Source organism: Monopterus albus, unplaced genomic scaffold, assembly GCF_001952655.1.
Source record: "Monopterus albus unplaced genomic scaffold, M_albus_1.0 scaffold75.1, whole genome shotgun sequence".
Classification (NCBI taxonomy): domain Eukaryota; kingdom Metazoa; phylum Chordata; class Actinopteri; order Synbranchiformes; family Synbranchidae; genus Monopterus; species Monopterus albus.
In genome coordinates this window covers 167,336-179,991 of record NW_018127955.1, presented here as the reverse complement: position 1 = coordinate 179,991, position 12,656 = coordinate 167,336, and positions in this window count along the sequence as shown.

Here is a 12,656-nt window from a genome sequence, read left to right as displayed (position 1 = left end):
GAAACACGTTTCCTCACTGTGCATATGACAATAAACACCAATCAAGCAGTCAGCCACAACTTCCTGCTTGGCCATGAGGTGTCTGTCTGCTGTTAGATAAGGAGGTGAAATTTATTGGGGAATAAAGAGATAGTGCAGGAGGTCTAGTCACACCGAGTTATGGCTCTATAAATAAAAATACGATGTGTATAATGGAAGTGTCAGTGCTCTTCCCCTTGATGGAGGACAAAGCAGTTAACATGCATGTATGTATGTCTGTCTAGGCTTGTGTCCTGGTAATTATATGTATTTTGGGCTGCTCATGATGTTAAACCAACACAGAATTATCACTTGACTCTGTAGAGAACTGAGGACCTTTGGGAATTTGGGGGCACTATATCAAAGTCAGTCAAATGATAATGTGTAATGTGAAATGAGGTGATCGTAGTGACAAACTCATAGAGAATTACCACCCAACTTTGCAGTCCCCCTCAGTTTTACAGAGCATTTCAGGTTCTCTGAACTCATTCATTTGACTTTACGGCCTGCAACCTTACTGGTTTGGTTCACGCTCACTGCTCTCATCAGTGTTATTTCCAGACAAGACAGGCAGCTGTTTTAGCAAAAAGCCTCTAAAAACCAAACCAAGCAGCAGACAGATAAAGTTAGCAACTAGCATTTAAATATTCCTTGGGAGATTAGTGGATAGAGACATGAAAACAAATGTTGGGCTTTCCTTCGTTAGATGAACACAAACAGGATTTTAAATGAATGCTAATGTTGTAAAGAATGATAAGAATCAGATTTTCAAATGTTTTTTACAAGGTAGAAAATATACTTGACACGTTTGGTGTGTTTTAGTGAGAAACACTGTAATCTTGCACTACTATATCTATTTTGGCGTGTTCCAGCTTTATGGTATTTACAGTGACAATTCTAACCATGACCTTTAAAAAGAATTGCAGCATTTAAATAAATTTTTTTATAATTATTTTTATCCAAAATTCTTTTGGTTTTGTGTTTGGAGGACCACTGAATGTGAAATCCACTTCTGGTGAAATTTTTCTCCTCTGACCTTCACACAGCTGCTTCTAAGAAAAGCATGAAATGGTCCCAAATGGGCCTAAACATGAACCTAAAACTGAGCCTATACATATACATATTTAGTATCTTTGGAAACGTTTCCACAAGAATTTTATTTCTGTGGGTGTTAATACACCATTCTGCTAGCAGCTCTTTGAGACTTTAAGACAAATATTGCACTATAGTTTCACAATTCTGTCTTAATCTGTTGCTATCTGACAAACATGTACTGCAATTAAAAACATTCAGTAATAGGTGCAGCTCTGGACTGCTCATTTGCTGTGTTTTTTGTGTTGCTGATATGATAAAGCAAACAGGGAGATTAGCTCCTGAGTACACACATCCACACTTGTTCTCTTTCTCCATGACTTTCCTCCTGGGGTCTTTATACTAATGTAAACTGGGTCATATAACTCTGATAATTCAGACCATGAATGTATTATTAGAGCGACATATATCAGCTGCACAGAGGTCAAAATTCAACTAGGTTGAACTTTGACCTGTGCATGCTACGCTGCACTGAGCTTTGCTTGGTGGCATTAAATATAATGGGTTTCCACAGACTTCCAGGGAAAAGACGATGCCTTGATGGCAGCATGTCTCTCTAAAATCCCATCATACGCCTCTGCGTCGATGGTACCTTCACAGATATGCAGCTCACCAGTGCCTAGAGGGCTTTGTCACTTGAACATAAATGTCATTTTGTTGCTTTTACTGAAAAGACTGATGCAGTCTCACATGGCTGCAAGATACTGCTAAACAATGAAACATATGGTTCATAAGAGGTTGCTTGCTTCTCTTATGTTTAAGTGTATTGAAGGGGGAAAATAAGCTGGTTAAATTCATTCCCTCAATGTTTATGTGTGTCTGCATGGCCTAGTGCCTGTGTGAGTGTCCTCGTCTGTGTTATGGTTAGTCCCCCTCACCAGGAGGGTGAGGGAGAGCTGAGGTTGGACTCAAGACCGCTGACCCAGGTGCTAGTAAAAAGGTGGTTTAATGGTGGGCATACAAAAGGAATAGAGTCAATGAATACATACAACAGGACTGAGCAAAGACGGCTGAGGAGAACAGGACGACCAAGGGAGTAGACAGGGTAACGGCAAGAACCAGGAGAGGAGGAGGATCAGAACGGACAAGGGAACAGACAAGCCAACCAGGAGGGTCGGCGAACGAAAATGGAAATCCACAGCACTGGAACTGTCGGCGTGGATAACAAAATGATGTATAATACATACCATGAAATTATGTCTGTTACGGGGTATGCGAGTTAGGTAAGGTAATGCAAATGCTCCGGCGATTACAGAGCGTCTGCCAGAGGTATAAATAAGGAGGACAGGTAATCATCGGGATGCACCCCAGCTGTGCGCACCCACAAACGAGTCGCTAATTACTGGAATGCAACACAGCTGAGGTGCAGAGCCCGCAGGTCGAGAGAGCAGAGGAGAGAAAGGTGGAAGAGAGGCAGGTTGCGCCGAGCGGACCTGACACCTTTTAGCTTAAAATACACATGATTGACAGTCTGCCGTTGTGGTACTCTTGCAAATGCTTGGCTCTCTCTCCCTCTCCCTGTGTGTGTGTGTGTGTACACCATAATTACACTTTTGGAAAGAATGCCAAGTCTAGTTAACAGCCTTTCAACTGAGCGATTTCTCTGCAGCCAGTGGAAGTTTATTGGATTGCTGTTTGGAATGCTTAACTTCATGCTGGTTAGAGGGAGAGAGAGGTCAGTGGGTTTGGAGCTAAAATGTTGTTTTGAAGGTGTCACCTATCCATTATAAAACATGCATGCTGGTGAACATAAGGGGAGGTACATAAACAAATTTAATGTACTCTTTTGCATGATAGCATAAGCCTAGGCACTAGCACAGACACACACACACCCACAGACACAGTCTTTCAGTGCTACACTCACACTTAGTCATCTAACAAATATAAAGGCTCCTCTCATGTATTTCCCAGGAGAGAGAAGCCAGGGTTGATGGAAGGATGGAAAATGAACTGGCAGGGGAAGGGGTATGTACAGTAACTGTGGGTGTTTGGAAGCTGAGAGACGACTTGAATTCTACAAGAGGAGAGGCAGCTGTGTTTGGAAGCAGCAACAATGGCTGATTTCAGATGTATTTGCTGAGTCACCAGTGCTCCAAGGCCTTATAGAAAGATTCAGTATAGCCAGATTCGCAAAGCAAAATGTAATGTAATACAGTGAACAGCTTGAAGAGACCACGTGGATGTCAAGAACCGCAAATACACAGGGGGAGTTATGGCACTGAATGGATCATTTCAGTTAAATGACATTGACTTCTGTTCAATCTGATGCTGACTCCAGGGCGACCTCGTAGTAACAGGGATATGTGAATGTTCAGGGTGTACCACACTTTGTGTCTGCACTTGGTGCAGGTGTGCCATGGTTGTGTCATCCTGCGGAGAAACCGTCAGACTCCTGACTCCATTTCGACCTCATAAGACCCAGGGCTCACTGGTCTGAGCACCTTGGCCACTTTCCAGGCTTTACAAGGCTCAAACAGTTGGACTCTCACCATGTCCCCCGCCTTGAGGCAGTCCAAGTCTCTGACTGTGTGATTATAGTATCTCTTCTTTGTTTGTCACGGATCAGTCTCTGTTTGTCGTTTGTCACCTTAGGTGTCAACAGCGACTCCTTTGTAGGCAGAAGGGTCCGTGTCCTCCTACTCAAAAGTCTCTGTGCTGGACTAGAGTTGAGTCCCTGGCTTGGTGTGTTGCGATGGTCCAGTATCGCCAAATAAGGGCCCTGTCCTGCTGCAGCAGCTTTCTGCATGAGGCGTTTCACTGTTTTAACAGCAGACTCGGCCTTCCCATTGCTCTGTGGGTGCCCTGGTGAAGATGCTCTATGCTCAAATTCCCACTTATTACTGAATTGTTCAAACTCCTTTGATGTGTACTGTGGTCCATTGTCCGGTCCATCTGGTATTCCTTGTTGAGCAAAATGTGCTTTCAACTTGTGGATGACTGTCATACTTCTAGTGTCTGGTAGGTAGTCAACTTCCCAGAAGTTTGAATAATAGTCTACCGTCACCATATAATTTTTGTTGTGCCATGTGAACAAGTCAATTCCTACCTTAGCCCAGGGTCTGTTGGTAATGTCATGGGGATGTAATGTCCCCTTCTGCTGCTTGGGGTCCACTGCCCTGCAGATATCACATTTGGAAATTGATGTTTTTATGTGTTTGTTCATCCCGCCAGTACACACATTTACGTGCTCGTCTGAGACATCCTTCGACTCCCAGATGTGATGAATGTACACGGTGGGTGAGATCTGCCCTGAGCGCGTCCAGAATAACTGCCCTTTCTCCCCAGAACACGATACCATCCTGGAAGCTCAGCTCATCCCGAAATGCAAAATAGTGCTGAATGTCCCGTGTAATGTCGTTTTTGTCCTTCAAACAAACAGGGAGCATCAGTTTTTTCAGATTCTGCAGCTTAACATCCTCTCTCGTTGCTCCTTGGATTAGACAGTCTTTCAGTAGATATGGGTAGGTACTCAATCATGTTTACAGTCTCTACATTTGTCTCTGCATCACCCTGGTTACTGTCAGTTAAGTAAGCTTGGCTCAGTGCGTCAGCTAAAAGCACATCTCGACCTGGCACATAAGTAACTTCAATATCATATTGCTAGAACCTGATGAACATTCTCTGTAACCTCTTTGGTGCACTTAGTAGTGGCTTTCTCACAATATTCCCAATCGATTTGTGGTCACTCTGCACTGTTTCTTTTCTACCATACGTATACTGGTGGAATTTTTCCATCCCAAATACTATGGCTAAGCATTCTTTCTCTATGTGGGCGTAACCCCTGTCAATGGGAGTCAGTGCTCGGCTAGAAAAGGCTACAGGTTTACCTTTCTGTGTCAATGCTGCACCTAGTCCTGTCTCTGAAGCATAACACTGTAGTGTTAACTCCTCTTTCTGGTCATAATACTGGGAGCAGCCAAGGCGCTCAGAGGGAGCAGCCCCTCAAAGCGCAGCAATGAACCACGAGGAGCAGCTCACTCCACTACTCCCTCCCCCCTTCCATCCTCTTTCACCCTCGCCCCATATGCACACAATATGCACACACACCAATCAACCTAAACCACACTCCTGTGGACACTGAGAACAAGCCAAACCACATTCCTAAATAGGTCTGAATACTTATGACCATGTGATATTTCAGTTTTTCTTTTTTAATAAATCTGCAAAAATGTCAAAAATTCTGTGTTTTTCTGTCAATATGGGGTGCTGTGTGTACATTAATGAGGAAAAAAATGAACTTAAATGATTTTAGCATATGGCTGCAATATAACAAAGAGTGAAAAATTTAAGGGGGTCTGAATACTTTCCGTACCCAGATTTGACTCTATACCTACTTTAGTCCAGACCTACCAAAATCATGATTGTCTGGACTGGTCTACTCTCTCTTCTGAGGACCTTGCCTGCTATTGTTCTCACACTGACAGGCTGTTATGTGATATTACTCTACCCAGAGAGAAAGTTATGTGTAAAGACTTTAATTGTACTGATGCTAGTCACAAGGCAGATCTCTCTTCTTTGTATTCCAATATTATCCGGGTGCTGATTGAAGCTAGTATGCCTTATTAAAAAAGTAGAGAGAAGCGTAATATTAGACCGGGTTGGAACACTTATGTGGCTGAATTTAAGGCTAGAGCCTGCGATGCAATGACAGCCTATGCTCTTGCAGGTGTACCCGGATATGGGCCAATATTTGAGTACAAGTGCAAAAGAAAAATATGCCATACATTTTATTACGAAAAATGTACAAAAATTGAGGTCTGATTCTATTGCGAAGAGACTATTAACATCTTTCCAAAATGACCTCCTATAATTGCTTAAGTACAGCTGTATTGATCAACATTAGATTTTTTTTTTCAAATTTTATAATCTTGTCATTATTATCACAACTTGCAATATTAATACATAATAGGAAATTGTCAGTAGGACAGTGTATATAATTTCATCATGCTAACTTACCAAGGATAGAATTTGCCTTTAGTAATAATGATATAGTCATACAAATACTAAGAATGTGAACATTTCATTAAAAATAATACTCAGTACTGCACAGACCATCCACAGGAGTGCTCAGCAGGGACTGCTTGTGATTCTTGGCCAACAGATGTGTATTTGTCAATACAAAAAAAATTTGTACATACTGTAAATGCAGAATTGCTGGTGACTGTAATGATCTGTGCCTCGCCCAAACTTAAAACCATTTTGTTAAAATTACTGGGTCCTTAAGTAAGACATTAATCACATTACACTTATTCAGTGTAATTTAATCAAATGAGTCACACTGTTAGTAAGCCCAGATAGTAGTTATCATGTTAAGTATCCAAAGAAGAACAGTTTTAGTGTTTCAGTCTGTGACTGACTTAAAAGTGGGAGTAGAGTATAGGGGAAAACTGCACTATAAGTACATACTGCAGTTAGGAAGTGAGTTAAAATTATCCCCTTACTCTGCAGTGTGTCTGAAGCTGCAGTCTGGTAGAAGTGGCAGGAGGAAGCTGTTCAGGAGGAGGCATTAGGCTGGTGGATTGTGGATCAGGGAATGAATACCTGCCCATTCTTTTGTTCTTGAACACTGTTTCTAATATACATGCCTAAGCAGATCAAAATGTACACTAACACATACCAGATAAAAGAAACATGATTTCCTCATACTATAAATGTGTACATGCAGCCGTGTGTGGGTGGTCATGATTTTCATTATGCCTCTTTTTAAAGGAAGGTTTGCTTGTTCAAGCTCTTGTTCAAGAACTTTTTAATCCAGTTATGTCTTAAATTGCATTATATCATTATCATAATTGATTAACTTCTTATTGCTGAAAAATAAAAGGATGACTATTTTGTTTTCACTAGATAAAATAGGTAATTTTTCTCAATGAAAATGAGCTAACTTAGTCTCAAGGAAATGAATATTATCTTGATGTCACAATGTATTTTTAGACACTAGCGGTGTGGCTTGAGGAATGGCACTGTTGGTCTGCATAATAATTATAGTGATTAAAAACTGTCTTTACCAATGGGTTTTACTTCCTTGTGATTCTTAAATTTCTAATTTTGGTTCACTGGATGGAGCTGTATGACCAGAATTATAGACTGCCCAACTCAGAACTCTGTGAACAACGTAGGCATTTAAAATGCAGCCATGGTATGAACAGGTTTGCAAAAGGAGCATGAGCCATCTTCCTCCTTTCACTAATGAGGGTGATACCTCTTATAGAGGTAGCCCTCGTTAGGCCTTAGGGGTTCAATCAGTGATTCAGTGTACTCCTACATAGTCCATCTATCCATTCTCTGCTGCTATTCCAGGGTTGGGTCACGGTGGCAGCAGGGTCAGTACGATAGTCAAGACGTCCCTCTCCCCGTTGACAAGCTGTTACAACAACAGGTGAGATAACACTGTAAGACATAACACTGAGATTCTCCTAATGTTTCTTTACATCAAGTACAAATAAAAACAGGTTGAGTGGTGCATTATTTCCACTGTGAAACAGTAGGAAACAGATGAGAAAGAGGATGGGCAAGTTTTCACAAATGTCACCACTTATAATGAATGCAGAAGTGTGGCATCTCACCCCTCCATTTTCTATGTGAATAATTGTACTGAGCACTTTATATGACACCAGAGGAAGAACCAGTTTTCTTCTGTCTTGTATGAATGGTCTGCTTTTTACCTCTCTGCTTTAGCCTGGAAACTGTAGATGTAGGTGACTAATGGTGGAAAACCCTACACAAGTCCGTTCACTGCAGAGTTAGAATATCACTGCCACAACTATATATAGTTTATAACTGGAAAAATGGCAAGAATGTACTGTAACAATCATTGTATATTAAACTGTTTACATTTATTCACCAAGCATGAATAAATAACTCAGTGATCCTAATCAGCAAATTTAGTCTTGTTAAACATTTGTCATCACCTCGGCTTTGTCTCTGAGAGCATCCTCTTGTGTTAAAAAGCAGTGGACACCAAATTCAGAATGAGTGAATATTTGCAAAAAGAAAAAAAAGTTTATCAGTTTGAACATTAAATATCTTGTCTTTGTGGTGTATTCAACTAAATATGGGTCAAAAAGGATTTGCAAGTCATTGTATTCTGTTTGTATTTATATTTTACACAATGTCCCAACTTCACTGATATTGGGGTTTGTAATGTGAACATGTAATGATGAGTCCACAGAGAATTAGGATCTGAATCCACAGTTCCCCTCAGCTCCACCACAAGTCACTAACTCAGCTCTCATCAAGATCATTTCCACTGTGACAAACCTATTGTACACTACCTGCTCACCACCACAGCAGACAGAGAGGGTTAGAGTAAGTGTGGAACACAGTGGAGCATCTAGCGACCTAGACAGCAAGATATTTAGGAGTTACAAGACCAAACTAGAGCTAAACAGTGAACGTTGGACTTCTGTTCAGCTTTACTGCCAGAAACATAACAACTAATATCTGTACATGTTACTGTGTGAATGGGCAACTGTTTGGCAACATCTTTGCCTTAACTACATTCCAAGGTGATAATGTCTGTTGTTTTTTCTTCTGCTGCCCCCAAGTGGCCAAAATACAGACTCAATACAGCTTTGAAAATTCAGGAACACGGTAGCCCACTGGCATTTTCTTGCCCACTGAGAAGAGTGTGATAGGTCACTATTGGCCAAGTCCATTTTGACTCCAAATAGCCAGCAGTTTCAGTCAAGAAACAGAAGTTGACCTAAGTCTGATCTTAAAAACCTTCATTTGTGGAATCAATTAAAATTAATCAGATGAAGGCCTGATGGCCGAAAACATAAGGTGTTTAAAGTCTTATTTGGAGAAGATCTATGGGATGTGTTTTGATGTTATTTAAAGTCAACAACAAATCCAGAGAACCTGACAGTGACTGTATCTGGTAGCATGAAGAACACGTGGTTGGAAAACAGAGCTGGAGATTGAAAAAATAAAAATAAAGAAATAACTGGACTGACCTCTTGACTTCTGCGGGAGCGACATAATCCTACTTCTCAGGCTTGGCAGGGCCCACTGACTTCTCGGGGGCATCTTCCTCACAGGTGGTTAGCGTCGGTTCCTCCTCCTCCAGAGGATTTTGTTATGGAGGAGGACAGCATGAATAGAGAACAGAGAAGGCTTTTAAGAAAGGTTTATTTCACAGACAGTAACCGTGCACTAAACCAAGCACAGCCGCTGAAACAAAGAAAATACTCACCTGCATTACTTGCTGTTTCTTTTTCCTCTTTTGTTTAGACAGCCTGTGTAGGTGGAAAAACTAAAAGTATGTGTGTAGAAGAAGTCTGACACATTTTCTATATTAAAACAAATGCATTTAGATGGTTCCCTACATTTCAAGTTCTGTATCATAACTTGTCTTTCTGCAGATTCATATGTCATCGGATTAAAGCTACAATTACGACACCAGGTATTAACAAAATCACTGAAAAGCATACCACATGGTCTTTCTGGAGTTCTTATGTAATTTCTTCTTCGAATGTGTGCTCATCTGTGCAACTTGCATCTTTAACTGTGATGCCTAAATCAGTGCAGCTGAGCCTCTGAACTGGCTTGGTGCTGCTGCAGATGACAGGGCATCCATTTAGGGATGAGGGAGGGAAGGATGCACAATGGAGAGGATAGAGCAGGGGATGAAGGGCCACTTTGTGCTTTGTGAAGAGGATGATCTACTTGGAGTCACACATAGCCTAAAGATCCGGAGTCACCAAAAGCTTGGGCACTTCCTCGCTTTTTTTGCTGCGGAAACGACGTGTCTCCACTGACGATGGCTGTCTTGTGTGAATGCCTTTGAAATGCCTGCCACCTCAGGAGAGACAGAGAAAGTTTAAAACAGAAGGTGAGGAAGAGAGAGACAGCTGATTTGTCAGATGTCACATGTCTGCCACTAAATGTATGTTTTGACCAGTCTTCTCTTATTTCTTTGTCACACAGTTTGTAACAGCTATAAGAGGACAACTTGTCACATAATTTGGTTGTTTCCTCACACAGAAGCACCCATGGCCCCTCAAGAACTCAGGTAGAATATGCATTTATTGCAAAATGATGTCCTGGCAGAGCGATGCCTCTGAAAGACAGGATATCCCAGATCAGGAACCTCTACATTGCCCACCCCCCCCCTTTGCCTTTCCTGCTTGGCCTGATGAATCCTATCCTGTCCATGAGGTCTGTCATCCTCCTGAGATTGCAGGGAGGAGTGCTGCAAGACCGGATGGCAGGAAGCTAAGGGTCCTCCAAAACTCTCCAGGGGTCAGCATCTCATCCTAGCATGCTACCATCTGACCAGGCTCAGGGGTTGGTTTGTTGGCTGTGCAGCATCTATTGTTTAGACAGAGGAGAAACTTGTGCACACTTCCTCAGACTATTTTCTGCTTCACCTGGTTTTTAGGGTTCTTTCTGATTTATGACAGCTAGACATGTATCGCTAGCATACAGTAGGCCTGACTGCAAACCTTATTTCAAACAACACAAAGGGATGGGCCATTTATCAGCCATTGACATGACAATTGAAGGAGTTAAGGTGGACCCCCCTATGGAAACTCTCCCTTTTTATCTTTGCCTTTAGTTTCTATTGATTTGCATTACCTGGTAAACAAACTCTATCCATTCAAGTATCACCTCCAAAGCTAGAGAGGATTTTAAGTTTGTCCAGATTTAAAGGGCCAGTTAATAAAAAAAAGAAAGAAAGAAAATTAGCAACTTACCCTCAGTTGTATCTGGTTTTAAATAATGAGTATTAATTGTATGCTAATAGTTTGAATGAAACCATTTGCACAGCTTAAATACTGTGATGAGTATCTAGTGAGAATTATATGATCTTACATTATATTGTTGATTACCAGTGCATTGATTTGTAAGCATCTTTTTTAATATTGTCGCTGGGTGAAGTGGTTTACATTTTAGTTTATGAGCTGACCACATTTTTAAGGTTCATAGATTGTATTGTCAATTCACTATATGTGCAGGACATACAGAAAAATCTAATTACTGTTTCTCTCTCACCTAGTATTGAATGCCATGCCATTTAAGAAACTAAAATAGAATAAGAAAACTAAATTAAAAAATGTTCTCAGATGTTTTTTGCTGCTTAAAGTGCCTTAGATTTTGTGTTACTTATTTATCTACTTTACATTTCACTTGTATTGTGCAGCATTCATGTGGATGGCAAAATAAGAATTCCATTGTACAGGGAAACACGTTTCCTAACTGGTCATATGACAAATAAACACTTTCACCGTTTGTCACGCATCGACAGAACTACTGTTACCTCCTTTCAGATGCAGAAATTCCCAAAACAGTAATGTTTCAGTCACCGCATCAATCATTTGTTCAATTTTGGTTGGTTGAAAACATAAAGACATGAAAATGTCCAACACAACAGTCTTCCTTCCAAGCCATCTTTCCCCCACCAGGCTGGGTGGATTCTGGAAGTCACATAGTCAACCTCTAGCCACAACCGTGGAAGAACTTTCTTCTTCCTCTTTTTGCCTGGGTCTTTAAAGGACTCTGGTCAGTAGACTTAGTCCTCTCATCCAACCAGATGCCACAGTTTGCATTTAATACATTATTTGGCATGCAAAGTCATATTCTTCAGAACTATTGCATATTTTTTACTGTCACAGCTCAAGTCTACTGCCCGTAACTGGCTTCCACCCCACTACGTTCCAGCCTCGAACTCTACTTCCCCTTTCCTAGAAAACGAAATCATCTTAATATTTAATAAAGATACAAGAAACTCACATCTGCCTGAAATACCAAAAATCCCATTATTGCTTTTGACTAAACAATCAGAATTACACTCTGATTACACAAAACTATCAATGCCTTAAATCAAAACATGGATCTTTATATTTTGAATACAATACTTGACTAAACATTGATTATCATTGATTACACATTGATCAAAAATTAATCATCAGTCAAAACTTTACTTTTAGGCTTGAAAGCATCATTTTTACTTTCTTAATAAGTGGTGTGTCTCTTCTCTCTCTGCCTATCATATGCACACACAACTGTAGTTCTGCTTTTCAGGGATGTGTGTCTACTTCTCCTTTCTCCTTGATTCAGCATTTTCACTCTATGATTTAGATTCTGAATGTACTTTAAACTTCTAAATGCACCTTTTTCCAACTCCTTTCACATTTTATTCTTACACATTCACTAACGCTTATTTCAAACAAAACACACACAAATCATCTTATGATTATCTTAACTTTTCTACTTTATGCATTCTGCCATAGCATTTTAATAATTTTCCTCTCTGTCCCAGTTCCTCTTGCTGCTTCTTGGAAACATCCTTGCTGTTGTTGTGTGAATTCTAGCTGAAAATAGTCTTCTGCAGCCCTTCTTGTAAGCGTATTTCTGATGCCAGATCCTCAGAGGCCAGTTACTGTTATGGCCTGTGTTTCTTGTGCTTTTTTGGTTCTCTCCAGGACCCGTTTTTACAGGCTTGCTGACACCTGTTTAAGATTAACCCTATAAAACCATTTGTATGATATTTGCTACACGAGTTTCTGAGCAAAAAAAAAAAAAAAACAGCCAAAAAAACCCCC